The 15,160-nt window shown below is 47.7% G+C and overlaps 1 protein-coding gene across 20 annotated transcripts in view; it reads left to right on the top strand.

The window, feature by feature from the left end:
• The first annotated feature begins 2,066 nt into the window (after positions 1–2,066).
• LOC109550947 (transcription factor Maf) overlaps positions 2,067–15,160 on the top strand; it is a 591,860-nt gene continuing 578,766 nt past the window's right edge. For 14 of the 20 annotated variants that reach the window (XR_012328244.1, XR_012328245.1, XR_012328246.1 and 11 more), the window contains exons 1-2: positions 2,067–2,190; positions 2,382–2,531. The gene's annotated coding sequence lies outside the window, so the exon portion shown is untranslated. The remainder of the gene's footprint in view (positions 2,191–2,381; positions 2,532–15,160) is intronic. The other 6 variants (XR_012328247.1, XM_073796735.1, XM_073796736.1 and 3 more) reach the window with 2 other exon arrangements.

The following is a 15,160-nucleotide window of genomic DNA, read 5'->3' on the forward strand; positions in this document are numbered from 1 at the left end:
TTGAGGTGACTATAAAATGGGAATCATAATAAGGTCCACCGTAGAGGGTTGCGATGAGCAGAGTTGAGATAACGTGTGTGAAGCGTGCAGCTCCGAGCTCGACACCCAAGCGCTGCGTTGAAATGGCAGCTGTGGTTGTTGACATTTTGCTTCAGGCCGGGCTGCACGCTCCCAGTGCCTGAGATCCATGGAGTCTCCTGCAGCACCAGGATCCAGGGATATGATTGCGGGGGAGACCGAGGGTGGGAAATGGGGATGGGGATGGGGAGTGGGGTGGGAAGTGGGGATGCTGTCACCCGGGCTCTGCTGCAGACAGAAGCCGCCGAGGCTGCACACCCCACACTCCAGGAGGCCCAGCTCCCGCTGCACCCAGGCCAGGACCATTTTGCTGAGCCACCTCTAGCTGCCAAATGTTGTTCTAACCAGAGCTCTTTGGCACGCTGCCAGTCCTTGGGCAATGGAGGCGAGGTGTGCTGGGATCCAGGCAAGGCCCTGGGGTGAGGGCCTGCCGATCCCAACAGCCGTGCCAGCGCAGGGCCGGGGGAATGTCCCGGGAGGGTGGGGCTGGACCGGGTGCCTGAGCCTCACAGCCAGGACAGTAGAAGACGCATCACGGCCACTGAGGGGCTCCGTGCGCAGGCTCTCAGCCTCCTCTCAGCGCAGGCTCCAGCCACAGGAGCTGGGGGTACGCTTGGCCCGATTGAGAACCACACACACTGCCTTACAGTACAGAGGAGAAAGGAGGGCATAGGAGAAAAACGAGAGGGACCAAGAGATGTGGGAAGAGAGGAAGGAAGAGGAGAGAGAGAAAAGGAAACGGCCACTGTGCAAGTGTGGTCTTGGGAGCCAGTGTCGTGGCCTCTTCAATCCAGGGACCTCCCTCTGAATGGGCCCCACGGGGCAGATTGTGGGAAAGACCCACTTAGGAGCAGATCCTTCCAGAAAGGCCCAGGGCGGCAGCACTTTCCATGGCATAAAGCCTTTCCCCAGGAAACACCTGGTTTTCATCATCAGTGCCAACGTTTGCAGCCTCCAAATCCCCATCTGTCCCTACGCAGGGAGGGGGACCGACACTGTGTCCCCCCAGGGCCACTGTGTCTCCTTGGCCGGTTCCAAGTATCCAAAAGGGATAGTGCCAGATACGTCCAGGGTCCAGGCCTCTTGCAGGGCTTGCCCTCTGCCGAGAACAGCTAACCGTGGGGACGCGTGCCCAGAACACAGAGGAGAGGAAAGGCGTCGGGACACACTTAAGTCAAACAAGTGCATGTTGTTTATCTGAAATTCAAATTTAACTGGGCTTTTTGTATTTTTATTGGCTAAATCTGGCCACCCCTGACAGGCAGCTCTGACCTGACTTCAGTGGCTATTTCAAACTCCTGCCCCCATCACACCTATCCCAGGAAGGTCACCAGCTTGGGAGGGCTGGAGCTTGACCGTCCTGCCAAACGGCTGGGTGATTTTATCCTTGGTGAGAAAGGGAAAAAAAGGGGAAAATTGGTCTCTTGGTTAACTTGATGCTAGATCAGGCATTCACCGAGGGCCGAGTGTATCTATCCTAGGGTCTGTAGTAGCCGTTCACCTGCGTCATTTCGTTTAAGGCTGATGACCATCTAAGGAGCAGGATTTGCATTTCTGTTTCTCTCCGGGCAGATTCCCTCTGCACCATTGCGGATGCTGAGCCTGCCTGAGATCCAGTCCAGGGCCCTGGCCACAGGCTGCTGGGCTGAACTTGTCCACAGCTAACATCGACTTCGCCGGGGCATTTTACTTCTGATCTTCTCTCTCAATACGCTTGCAACGTCCCTGTTTCCAAAATGAGTGCCCGATGGTCCTGCTACTCCAGGTGAGTCAGAATCCGAAGGCAAACACGGTAGGTGATAAGGGAGAAAACCTTAGTCCAAGAGGCTCAGGTGGAAAAAGTGTGGGTTGGTGACACCCAGCCCTGAGTCAGAATCCCAGCTCTTGCATTGCCTGCATGACTGCACAAGTTACATGAGATTGTTTGAGCTTCAGTTTCATTTGCTAAATAATTGGGATAATAATACACACAGCACTGGGTAGTTAGGATTTAATCAGAGAAGGCATGAGAAGTAAGCACCCATCAACTGAGCTATTATCTCCCTGAAATGATGGCTGGAGAAGAATAAAAGGGATCTAAAGTAAAGACGTGTAGTAGATGCTTCATAAACGGTAATTACGACTATTGTTACTAACCCCCTTTGGAATGGGTTATTTGTTTTCCAAAAGCCACTCAAAAATCCTGTCCCTATTGCAGAGAACTGGATAAATGACTCCTTTGATAAACTAGCTTTTCACCTGCGGGAAGTGGGTTGCTGGTCCTACGCAGGTTAAAATGACTGAAAATCAATTTGATTTGACAGCTGCTGAAGAAACGAAACGCATGTACAAACCGGTGAGCAGCAGAGCCCATCGGGGCTGATACAAAGCGAGACCACAGAGAGGGCTTCTGTCTACGATCCAGCCGCCTGCTTCCTGTTGGGGCCGCCAGCCTGGCCACCCATCGACAGCAGGTAAGATCGGAGGCCCCGCTGCGGCCGCCGCTCCCAACTCCGGGGCCTGCAAGGTGCACACCGGAGCCCAGGTGCTGGGGCCCTGGCCTTGGAGACCCACACCCCAAACTGCACACTCGAGAGCGTTCTCTGCTGCCTTGCAGCACGGTTAGCTACCACTAAAACGGCAGAACCACCGGGATCCGAGAGCTGAGCTGCTCGTAAGATCAAGGAAGGCAACAGGTCATTTCATCCACCTACCTCTTGCCAAAGAACAGAGGGCTTCAGTCCCCGCCCGCTCCTTGTCTCACTCAGCGGGCCGCAAACCCCTATTCCCAGGTCCCCATGCTGTTCCTTTGTTCCCATCAGACCCAACTGCCCAACTCTTGAAATAACACATCCTCTGAGGCCACTAGGCCCATTGCAGGCCGCTTTGTGTGACTCAGGGAAGGCCCTCAGCCTCCTCGAGCTTCAGTTGCTATGGTGGTCAAGTGGGGAATAAATCAGCATTAGCACTTCCTGCTAAGAACCAAGGGGCACGTGAAAGTGAAAAGGCTTTGTCGGCTGGGTGGGCTTCCAGATGGGAGTTTCCGGTATCCGCCATGCTCTAGAACACGGGGAATGTTCCCCGGGTAAGAGTGGGGACGTTACTCATTGACCTCCTCCCTCCTGCTGTTTTTCCGTGCGTCCTGATTTTCTTTCACTTGCTACGGGGGAGGGTGGGATTGTCACTGGGTCAACGCCACTGGAGACTCTTCTCCCTGAGTTCGTAGCGTAAGTAACCCAGGAACCAAACTAAGGAATCTGACTACTTGGAATCCTCCCTGTGGGTTTATTTTAAACTAGCTGTTATCATGATGAAATAAATAAATCCTATGGCTGCTTCCCCCGCCATACCAAGTTGCCCTAGTAAGAAACAGCGTCTTCTTAGACCATACCTCCCCTGAAGACATCTATCTTTACTTTTATATTCTCTCTCTTTCCCTCCACCCACCAACCCACCGGCCCTGTCTTCATATATCTTGAACTGCTTTCCTGATCAGTGAGCCACGTGGGCCATAGGCTGTTATCTGTTTCAGCTGCTCTGGAAGACGCTTGCCTATTTTCCTAGGTACAGCCCAGGTGGAATCCTATCCACCGCTTAGCTTTTATTTTAAGCCAGATCTAAAGACACCCTCCAAGTTTGGTGAACATCCATCCACCCAGTTTCATCTGCACAGAAAAGAAGCTTGTTTTGTTCACAGAGATAAATATTGTCACTGTCTCCAGCCTGAAGGAAAGGCTGCCTTAGACAACCATGGACAGATTGCTTAACCGTGTTCCAAGAAAGTGCCAGTTACTTGCAATATACCAACAATAGGTTTCATGTCATGAAAACTGACCACACACTAAATATCTTATTTAATCACCAATACCTCCAACAAAGGTTAGGTACAGTTATTATCCCATTTTATAGATGAGGCACGTGAGACTTGGAGAGATGAAGCCATTTGCTCAGAACTAGGAGCTCATAAGAGCCAGGATTCAAAGCAGGGATTCAAAGCAAGGCCTTTAGAACACTTACCGCAAGCCCTGCTAGTTAACTCACCATGCTTTTGTGTGGACAAAAGGCCCGTGAGCTGTGTACAGGTACTTTTACAGAGGAGGGGCGAGCTCCGGGAGCCTCAGGTGTGATGAGTTGACTGAAGAGCCTTGAAAGATGTTCTTGAACCTCAGCATCTGGGAGGGGCCTGGGAGCTGCCACAACCCAGCTTCCTGGCAATTGAACACCCTGCGTGTGATTATGCACGAGATTGTTTAATTAACTGCATGGCTCACCTGTCGCCATATCTGCCCTCATGAAGCATCTTTCATCTCGGATCTCCAAAGCAGCTGTAAAAGTTGTAATTAGTCGTAATGATTGTCATGTTTTTTAATAGTTATCTACTATAAGGTCCCTTTGACAGGTGAAGGTGCTGAGGCTCGGGGTCAGAGGGAGATGTGAAACGTGGAGACCCAAGACGTAAACTAGCCAAGGCCCTCCATTCTTGGGGACCCTCCCAGGAAGCATAGCGGGCCATGAAACAAAACTGCCACAGGCATATGAGTCCGTCTCCTCTTCCCTTTGGGAATGGCTCACGTTTCTTTCAGGATGGAGGAGAGTGCTCACTTTCCATGGCATTTTAAAACAGGTGTAGGGGCTTCCCTGGTGGCGCAGTGCTTGAGAGTCCGCCTGCCGATGCAGGGGACACGGGTTTGTGCCCCGGTCCGGGAAGATCCCACATGCCGCGGAGCGGCTGGGCCCATGAGCCATGGCCGCTGAGCCTGCGCGTCTGGAGCCTGTGCTCCGCAACGGGAGAGGCCAGGCCACAACAGTGAGAGGCCCGTACCGCAAAAAAAATAAAATAAAATAAATAAATAAAACAGGTGTAAATAAAGGCAAAGGGGGGCGGGTTAAGATTCAAGATACTCCTCTAGCACACCAACCCTAGTCTGCTCATTGGCAACATCTGGGCAAGAGTCATGATAAATTCTAAATCACAACAGTCTTGCATTCTTTTCCAAGATAGGAAACACAGAGAGTCTCAGGAAAACAAAGGTTATTCTATCCACAGGTGCTGGAGACAGGAGGCAAGTGGCTCAGGGCACATGGGAAAGACACCAGGGTGGACAGGAGACAGAAGACAGGAGCGGGGTGAACTCTGAGACTGAGGCCTTTATTGGGGTTTCTGAGGGCAAGGCAGGAAAGGGCAGAGTGAACAGCCTAGGACTGGCTAGTTGAACAATTCAGTGAACTTTGGGCTGTAGGGATGGTCCCTAGTTGCCTGGTACCTGGTCCTGGGCTGGTTAAGGCAGAGGGATATTGTCTCTGGGGGTGTATGGACCAGATGGAGGATTGGTTAGTTTGCATATCAAAGACGTACTGGATCCTTTCCTACCTCTAAGAATTGTCTGGTCCAGGGAGGGACAGTCTCTTCCCAGGCAGAAGGGTTTTTATTAAGATATCAAAGCATCATAATATTTAGAAAATTATAGAAAATTATAGAAAATTATATCTGTATATCTGTATATATCTATATATAAAATAGAACACGGTGTGTGTGTGTGTGTGTGTGTGTGCTGGGAGAGGTAGATTGAGATTTGGGAAGAGAGCGGTGAGAAACTTTCTCCCATCTCTAAAAAAAAGGAAAAATTATGAAGAAGATGAACTTTTTTACCTTGTCTTGGAGGAGTTCATAAGATCCCCTCAGTGAGAGTTTCTTCTCTTCCTCCCTTTCCATTGACTCCCCTGACTGTGTATTTGAGTCCAGGACAATCTGAGATGAAGAAATGACAGCAGCCTGGGTCATTGTAAGATGCTTAGTGGATACTTTGTTTAGACTTAGAGATTCCTTTCGATCTGCCTATGTTCTTGCCCTTTCGTCGCATACTAATGACTGTAGCATATGCTTCTAGTTCCGTGTCTTTGGATGCCCTAATCCTGAAAATTTCTCTTGTAATGACACTTCCTGGATTTTCAGTGCAAGCTGTGAGGTAAACAAGATTTATCCAAGGTCATTATTAGTAAATGGAAGAGCCACGTTTCAAACCAAGGGCTTTCTTCTTCTCAAACTATCCCACTGTGTCGGAATGAGAGAGAGATGAACCATGGCTGAACAGTCATTTTTCAGGAAGTCGTGAAGTGAAAACTCACCTTTGGAAAATAAATTCTGCCAGGAAAACAAGGTGGCTTTTTGGAGCAGAATAATGAGAATCATTTAATAATTAGAAGGCTCATAGCGGGATCACATCTACAGACTCTTAGCCCCTTTTCAATTCAAAAACTCTTATTCATATGCATCAGAAAACACATATAAGAATGTCATGCAATCGTATTTCTAAAAGCAAAACACCTGCACCAAAACCAGACAACTGAAAATTACCCCATTATCCTTCAACAGGCGAATAGATAAATGGAATAGAACACTAGACAGTAGGGAAGATAAATGAACTACATATAGGTACATGCAACATCCCGGATGAATCACAGAAACATGATGCTGAGAGGAAAAACCAAGAAAGATGATACGGAACATAGTGGCATTTGTACAAAGCTGAAAAACAACCCCTTGCCCACATACCCACACACAGTTGAGGGTTACCTACTTAGGTATAACTTTAAAGGAAAGCCAGAGAATGATAAAGAAAACTTAGCATAGGCGTACTTGATAAAGAAAAGAGAGGGGCCTTGGGAAGGAAGATTCATTGATATTATTTTATAGTTCTTAAGACATTGTTTTACAGGTATTTTACATTCAGTGTCATGACTGACATATAGATGATGTACATAGATAATTTTGTATGTCCCCAAAATGCGTATTTCGGGAGACAGCTTCCTAGCACAAGTAGCCCAAAGGCAAACCGTTTCATTCAGTGACAGTAGATAAACATGAACTTCAAGAAAAATACAAGGAATGTGGTGTGTGGGTGGAGGGAATGGGGCCCCAGAAGGAACTCAGGAAAAGAAGAGAGTGGAGAAAAAGGCTGGAAGCAAAAGCTGGGAGCATAAATGTCTGTGGTTCCTGGTTTTATTTCTCGTTTCTCCATAAGATCCTCTCGGTTGCTGATTATGCCCTGTTCTCACCCTCTAGGATATTTTTAAGGCCCCATAGACAAGGGATGCCCTTCCCGGGATGTAAGGCTTGCCCACTGTCACGGTGGCAGATACACAGGCTAGAGAGGGAACCAAACTCAGAGTCAAAACCCCAGGGCTCACTTTCACGCTAAAAGCGTGACTTGGTAGAGGTCTCCAGGTCTCCCAATGATATGGGGACACATGAATAAAATATAGATGAGATTGCATCGTAAGGTGCAAAGCGCTGTGCTTATATCAAGGTCTCTGAGACGTGCTGCACCCAGGATGTGGGCTTGCTTGTTCTGCCTATCAAGTTCCTGGCCTCAGTTTGCTACCCTACTCTCTGTTTCACACAGATGGCCCTTGCCATATTTAGGAACACCTTCTCAGCTTGGGAAGTCAGACAGAGACGGAGAAGTAGTTTTTTTTGTCCCCCCCCCCAAATATTACAACTGAAACTGTAACACAAAATATCCTAATGAAAAGTGAGAAGAAAATTATCTGGATATCACAAAGACCTGTCATTCAGCATCTCCAAACACTTATGTTTGAATTATAGACTTAATGTTATTTTTTAAAATTTTATTGGAGTATAGTTGATTTACAACGTTGTGTTAGTTTCAGGTGTACAGCAAAGTGATTCAGTTATACATATACATATATTCATTCATTTTTAGATTCTTTTCTCATGTAGGATATTACAGAATACTGAGTAGAGTTTCACTGTGCTATACAATAGGTCCTTGTTGGTTACCTATCTTATATATAGTAGTGTGTGTATGTTCATCCCAAGCTGATGATTTATCTCCCCTCCCCCAGGGACTTAATGCTGTTTTGAATTTGTGTAAGAGGTAGACACCCAGGAAAGAACCTTACTGATAATAATAGTAAAATAATAACAGTAATACTGGCAGCTGTTTTGGGGTTATGTCGAGGATATACCGCACGCACACTGATAGCCTCACGTCCGGCACCCTGTTTATTTCAGAGCAAGATTTTGAGGTCAGTACCGTCATCCATTGACCGATGAGGTTGGGGGCAGGCACTGAAAAGTAAAGCAACTTTGCCCAAGAATATTCTACAATTAGGAAGAATCTGTGCTGAGATTTGAACTTGAGTCAGTCTGGCGATGAAACCACTCATGTTATAGCCAGGTTCTGATACATTATTTTCCAAAGATTTAACAGGCAAGAAACTGAGAATAACCCTATTTCATGAAGGGCTTCAATTTATTTAACACACTCACCTACTCAGAGCAATTAATTACCAAGCATTGGCGAGCCGCCTGCCTCCAGCTCCAGCCCTGAAGGGGGAGGCCAATGTCTATATCTCAGGGAAGCCAGGGGTGGAAGAAAAAAGCCAATCCACTCTGATCCTGTTTGCCAAGCCACAGGCTCCCTCCAAAAATCAAGAGTTGTCACTCTTGGCAAAGAACGTTCAAAACCCAACAGCGCTTGATTGGAGTGGATTTCTCATCTGCTGCCTGGGCTCCCGCGTTCTCTGGGCAGCTGTCAGGTCCCCTCCCTCAAGCACCCTTCCCTCCAAGGTGAGGTGTTGACCACAGCGCATGGCACGGGGTCCACCGCACAGCTCTGAAAGTTAGGGCCTTTCATGGGCACGTCGCTAATGAGGAAAGCAGGACTGGAGAGGGGAAGATGGTTGATCAAGAAGAGTTTAAGAACTACTGCCTATTCCAGAGCCCCTGCCATTGACAACCTAGCACACAATCTCTCCAGGGCAGGACTTTGCAACCAGGGGAGCCTGTACCCTCCAGCCCAGGACACTAAGTAATACCTGGGGACATTTTTGGTTGTCATTACTGGGGATGGAGGCTGCTAGTGGCATCTGGTGGGGAGAGCCTGGGGCAGGGGTGCTGCTAAACATTCCACAAAACATATGACAGGCCCCTCCCCCAACAAAGAAGTTTTCCACCCCAAATGTCAATGGTGCCAAGGTTAAGAAAACTCAGGCTGGGGCTTCCCTGGTGGCGCAGTGGTTGAGAGTCCGCCTGCCGATGTAGGGGACACAGGTTCGTGCCCCGGTCCGGGAAGATCTCACATGCCGCAGAGTGGCTGGGTCCGTGAGCCATGGCCGCTGAGCCTGCGCATCCGGAGCCTGTGCTCCGCAACGGGAGAGGCCACAACAGTGAGAGGCCCGCGTACCGCAAAAAACAAAAACAAAAACAAAAAAACTCGGGCTAAGTTTGGCCTTAAGGAAACAGAAGTGGGAGAGAGTTAAGTCCACTGTAGGAAAGGGACCCTCTTAATAGCCACCTGCCTGCATTCTGCCAGCCCAGGCTCCGGCCACCCTGCCCTTAGTAGCTCGTGTGACGTCCCCCAGGCAGGATAGTCTGAAGCATCCAGAGCCGGCAGAGAACGCCGTGCTCCGTCTCCAGTCTCTCTCAGGGGGCGGGCAGCTGTGAAGAGCTGGCAAGGGTAGGAGAGTCGAGGCGAGGGGGCGGCAATGGGAGCAGAGGGAAAGGGGTTCTTTTTCTCCAGATGCATTGGTGATTGCAGGCAGGACACCCTGTGCCCTGCTTGCATCTCTAGGGAAACTTCCTGCTTCTTAAGAATCGCTTCTCAGTGCAGGAAGAGAGCGGGAAATTGTCCGGGAAGGGTTAAGCATGTATCTTCTCCGGTTGGCCTGTCTCCCGGGCTAAGTGAAGGCTGCTGCATCTCACATGGATATGAAAGACAAACTGTGCAGATTGAAAACAGCTGTGCGCCAAGTGAACGGGCCACATGGCCGTGGTGCCGCGCCGAGGTTGAGCGCCATCGGTGCCCTTTTGTTTGATTTTGGAGGAGCAGCACAAATAAATACAGTAGGTTCTGTTTAAACAAAGGACTCTGATCAATAGAGGTTTGTGTAGCTTACGACCTTCCACCATAAACAGAAATTTGAGGTAAAAATCCACAAATCCCAGATCAATTACCAGATTATTTACCCTTTTGCACTGCTAATGTTCCAATCTGCCTTGCATATTAAACAGCCAAGGAAGAAAAGGATTCTTGTTGCAGAGGAAGAGGGAGGGCTGTGTGGATTTATTAGTTGTGGCAATCAAAGCATGTACCATACGTTTTCTATATAAATCCGGCTGTGGTGATTGTGCAAATCGTCTAAAACAAATTTTAAATTCCAGGACTTTTCAGTCGATGTTACCAGTAGCTTTTCTTTTTCTTTTCTTTCTTTCTTTTTTTTTTGAAGGGACTTTAACCATCTGCCGCAACACTGTTATTGCATTGTGGTTTGCTGTAAACGAAAGTACATATGTTAAGGGCTTCAGTCCTCACGCTGGTCCTTGGCAGCTGTGAAGCCTTGAGAAAAACCCCTGCCCTGGGTTTCCTGGACTCAGTTTCCCCGGGTGTGAATTTGGGCTTGTGTGGAAGGGTCACTCACCAGCTCTGTGGGCAGGCTGTTTAATCTCTTGAAGTCTCTGTTTTCTTAACTGTAAAATGGGGGGGAAAAAAACCAAAAACCAATACCGCTTACCTCCTGGAGTTGTAATGAGAATGAAATAATGTGCAGCATGTAAGAGCACAGCCCGGCACACAGGAAGTGGCATTTGACAGGCGGAAGCCACTACGATTGTCATCATCACTATTATTCTTTGTTCATTGTTCATTCTCTGATGTCCCAAATTTCAACGTATCCTCCATATTTTGGAATGAATTCTCTGAGTCAAGCGCTTGGGGAAAGGCTGGGAATGAAGAACTGGGGACTCAGGTTGAGAAGCACACATGGTGCTACTAGGAAGGGAGGAGAAACATTATCCTAACAAGTCACTCCGACCACCCCAGCAAGCTAAGGTGATGGGCGCCTGACCACCCCACAGCCCCGCCCTTCCACCCACAGAAATCTTCTGGCTTCGATGTTTGTTCATTGGAACCTATAGATCTATTCTCTGCAAAGAAATGGCTTGGGTGCCCCCTGCCATGGTAATCCTGTATGGGAGGCTGGCTTTAGCAAACACAATTGCCACCCCATCTGCTAAAGTCCCTCCGAGGAGAGCTGGGGACCTATGTCCATCTTGTTCGCCTCTGATCTCCAGCCCCCAACGCTGTGAAGGACCCAGCATTAGCTCAGTACACACTTCTTGGGTCCTCAGAACTTCCCAGGAATCTCTCCCTTCTCCCTGTATCCTGGATCGTAGGCCCTCACCTTTCCCTGTTATCCCGAACCGCCCCTTTTACTCCCTTATTCTGGCCTCCCGATCCAAGCACAGAGAAAATGTTAGGACTTATTCTGGTCTCCATGTTTTTCTTTCTTCTGCCCATAATGTAGGAATGATGGAGAAGGCAGTCTGTACCCAGAGCTGTATTGAGAGCTGGACGTATATTAGACTCATGAACTCACACAGCAACACCAGTGTATCCACACTTTACAAACAGAGAGAGTGAGTGCTAGGGAGATGGTTCATAGGCTGCCGAGTTGCAGGTGAGGATACAGACAAGGTCTGCCCAACGCCTAACAACCGGGCCAGTGGTTCTCAAACTTAAGCAGCATCAGAATGGCTGCATCATCTCTCCCTTTCCTAAATGTCTGGATATCAAATGGAAGACAAGCTAAATCAATAACCAAGTTTTAGCATCATTTTTGTTCTTGCATTTTGCTGAGGGAACCAACTTGCTTTGGAATCATCTGTGTCCTACCATTCATCCTCAGGTATTCTTTTTTTTTTAATGATCCTTTTTTTTTTTTTTTTGACTGTGTTGGTTCTTCGTTGGTGCACGCAGGCTTTCTCTAGCTGTGGTGAGTGGGGGCTACTCTTCTTTGCGGTGCATGAGCTGTAGGTAGGTGGGCTTCAGTAGTTGTGGCACACAGGCTCGGTAGTTGTGGCACACAGGCTTAGTTGCTCCGTGGCATGTGGGATCTTCCCGGACCAGGGATTGAACCTGTGTCCCCAGCATAAGCAGGCGGATTCTTAACCACTGCACCACCAGGGAAGTCCCCATCCTCAGGTATTCTATAGAAGCTGAACTAAAAGTGAAATTCTCATTCACCAAGTGTTGTGAAATTTAGTTTGGATTTAAGGAGTAGGGGATGGGAGGGAGGTCCAGGAGTGAAGAAAACTCTTCCAAATTAACCAAGAGGTCTAATTAGAGCAGAGGTTGGCTGTTTCTTTAAAAGAAACGCAGTTTCTCAAGTTATAATTATTCTGCATATTATAAAACGTGGAAAGTAATGGGGTGGGGAAGGAGGTCTAGAAACTTGCATTCCTCAGTAATCAACTACATAAGCAGTAAAAGCCCGAGTTAGAGTATTTTTTCCAAACTTTTACTCAATAAATATTCTGTCTCCAAAGTATCACAAATTCCAAATTAGCAGCATGTGGATTCATGAAATCCATTCATTTCTCCATTCATGCATCCCACAAACATTTATTGAAGCCTCTGCTCTGTGCCAGGCATCTGCTGAGTGCTGGAGGGACATGGCGGTTGTGTGCAGTTCTGGGATGTTGATTTGAGAGAAATAAGATACAGGCCATTTCCTTGAGGGACAGGAGGAGATAAAGAGTCATGGAGGAGGTGTGTGTGCCTTTGCGTGTGCGTGGAAAAGTTGGGAAAGGGCCTTCCAGACCGAGAGACTAGCATGTACGGATAGAAGCCATAGTAGATTTTTTAAATTTTTATTTATTTTTTATTGAAGTATAGTCGATTTACAATGTTGTATTAATTACTGCTGTACAGCAAAGTGACTTAGTCATACATATAAATACATTCTTTGCCGTATTATTTTCCATTATGGTTTATCACAGGATATAGAATATAGTTCCCTATAGATTTTGACGGTTCTCCTTCCAGATCCTCTTACCAGGCCATTGCATCTGTCCCCCAGCTGCTATGCTGACTGCTAAGGGCTGAAAGCTGTTCCCTTCTCAGCCAACTGGAGCCCCCTTGCCAAGGTTGCACCATCTTCCCTGCACTCCTCCCTGCCCAGGGGACAGCCCATTGACCTACTGATTGACACAGGGGTACCTTGGGGTAAGGGTCCACCCCCAGCTGGACCAATTCTTTGGTGCAATTCTTATTCCAGAGCTTCTACTGGGATTAAGCTAGAACTAGACTCCAGCTGCAGCCACATCCTTGCTTAGCTTTTTCTCTTGCCCTGTCTTGTTCCCTCGTTCCCTCCCTCCTTCAACAAATCATGTGCCTTAACCCTGTCTCAGGCTCTGCTTCAGGGGAACTTGATCTAAGAAGGAAGTATAGTGGCTAATTGTGGTCTTTGAAAACACATACCTGCATGTGTAAATGGCTCTGACATTTACTAGTTGTAGGATTCTTGATAAGTTATTCAGCCTTCACTAGAACTGCTAATAGAAGCCCAATGAAGCCAAGAGGTAAATTCCCCAACTCCCGTCTTTGCCCCCATGCCTTTTAAGGAGCGTGATCAGATGTATGCACGTGTGCATATCTAAACACACACACACACACACACACACACACACACACACACATACATACATATACATATGCATAGACACATACCAGGTAATAATAAGTGAAAGGAGCAACCATGGGCTTGAGAACTGCCATACAGATAACCTCTCCCTAAAGACTTGGGAGTTAGTCTCTGATAGGGCATCCTCAACCTAATCTGGTATTCTGTGACTCCCAGAAGTTTTCATCCTGGCCTTCAGTCAAGGCCCACTCTGATAGATTTCTAAAACTCATCTATATCATTTTGAATGTTTTTAGAATTAAGCAATAGGAAAATGCATTATTTTGTATATCACATATTGTCCAGAAGTAGGGCAGATTCCGGAACTAGTTGATTCAGTGGTCAGTGATGTCAAAAAGGCCTTGGATCATTTCTCCATTTTTCTGCTCTTCTATCACCAGCGTTGGCATGAGTTACCCGAGGGATGTAACAGTAGGGAGCACCATACTTCCTTGTTCCCAGTTGCAGGCTACAGCCCTTCCTTCCATCTGATTGGTCCATCTCAGGTCACGTGTCTGACCAGACCAACAGCAATCAACATGAAAATGCCATGCTCTGATTGGCTTAAACTAGACAAGACCCACCACTAGAGCTGGGAATGGGATGAAGGTAGTATAGCATGCTTGGACTCCAGAGTCAGAACGCTGGGATTCAAATCATGCCTGTGCCACTTAGTAGCTGTATGTCTTTGGGCATATTATTGATTTCTCTGTGCCTCAGTTTCCTGATCTGTGTGATAGAGATAATAATATGCCCACTTCATTGGGTGGTTGTGAGGACTGAACAAATCAATAAATGCCAGGCTCTTTGACAGTCTTGGTGCATGACAAGTACAAGTTTTTATCATATTGTGTTGTATCTGAGCAAAATCGGGGTACAGTTAGGAAAGACAAATGGGGTAGCAGATATTAGGTAGGCAGCTATCAATGTCTAGGATACTACCTCTCAGCCCAAGTCGATGTTCTAACTACTTGACTGTGTTTAGCTCAGCCTCCTGAGTTGAAACATCCTGGCTAGGTGGGTAAGGTTTAAAAATCACTGTTTCTGAAATGGTTCTTGGCTTTCAAAGTACCTCCCAAGCATTTGGAAATTGTAGCTCTGAGCCCTCCTCTTAGTAATACCATCTCTTACCTAACCCCCACCTGAAGCCCATCATTAAACAACTTCTGAGCTTGGGAGGAGTTGTCAGCTGCGGAAGACGCTACCTCATGAGGGAAGGCTGGGACCCACCTGTCTGCCAGTCTCAGGGGCTACACCACCATGGAGAAGTTGTCCTGAGCAGGCCTGGTTTGCTTCCAGAATCAATGAGAAAGCAGACAGGGCTAATCACATCATTGCCCCTTCCAGGCCTGCGAGACCGAGACCCTCGCACTGTGGAGCTGCAAGGACAGGAGTAGAGTCAGGCTGGCCAGAGGGGGTGAGAAGTGAGAAAGTGTAACAGTGAATATGGCAATAAAAGCATCCAGAGAAGGTGGAAACCTCCTGGCAGGGCTGTTTATCAATGTCCATTTTAGTTAAATAGTCTACACTAACCCTAAAGTTGGGGTTTGTACACTGGGACATCTGGGTGGGTCTCAGACCATCACTGAACCCCTTTACTTACATACAGGAGTGTGGG

The sequence above is a fragment of the Tursiops truncatus genome, chromosome 19, assembly GCF_011762595.2.
Source record: "Tursiops truncatus isolate mTurTru1 chromosome 19, mTurTru1.mat.Y, whole genome shotgun sequence".
In the NCBI taxonomy this organism is placed as follows: Eukaryota; Metazoa; Chordata; class Mammalia; order Artiodactyla; family Delphinidae; genus Tursiops; species Tursiops truncatus.